The following is a 266-nucleotide window of genomic DNA, read 5'->3' as shown; positions in this document are numbered from 1 at the left end:
AAAAGAGAGGAAAAGGAAGATATTAATCACCCCCAACGCCTTCAGCAACCAGCACCTCACCTCTCCAGGCACCGGTGGATGAACCCCTCGATTGAGACCTCAAAGAGGTTCAGCCAGAAACTTTTTAACCGAGAGGAAAACGGGTTTATTCTGGGTTATTTGGGAAAGAGAAAATCGATTATGGGATGCTGAGGAAGATCGGGGGGATGTGCAAAACTTACTGAACGCTTATGGGAAGGATCGAGTGGAAGATGAGGGTGGGTGGG

This window comes from Mesitornis unicolor, unplaced genomic scaffold, assembly GCF_000695765.1.
Source record: "Mesitornis unicolor isolate BGI_N332 unplaced genomic scaffold, ASM69576v1 scaffold42898, whole genome shotgun sequence".
Taxonomy (NCBI): domain Eukaryota; kingdom Metazoa; phylum Chordata; class Aves; order Mesitornithiformes; family Mesitornithidae; genus Mesitornis; species Mesitornis unicolor.
The sequence above is the reverse complement of the archived record's forward strand: the minus strand, read 5'-3'. Positions refer to the sequence as shown.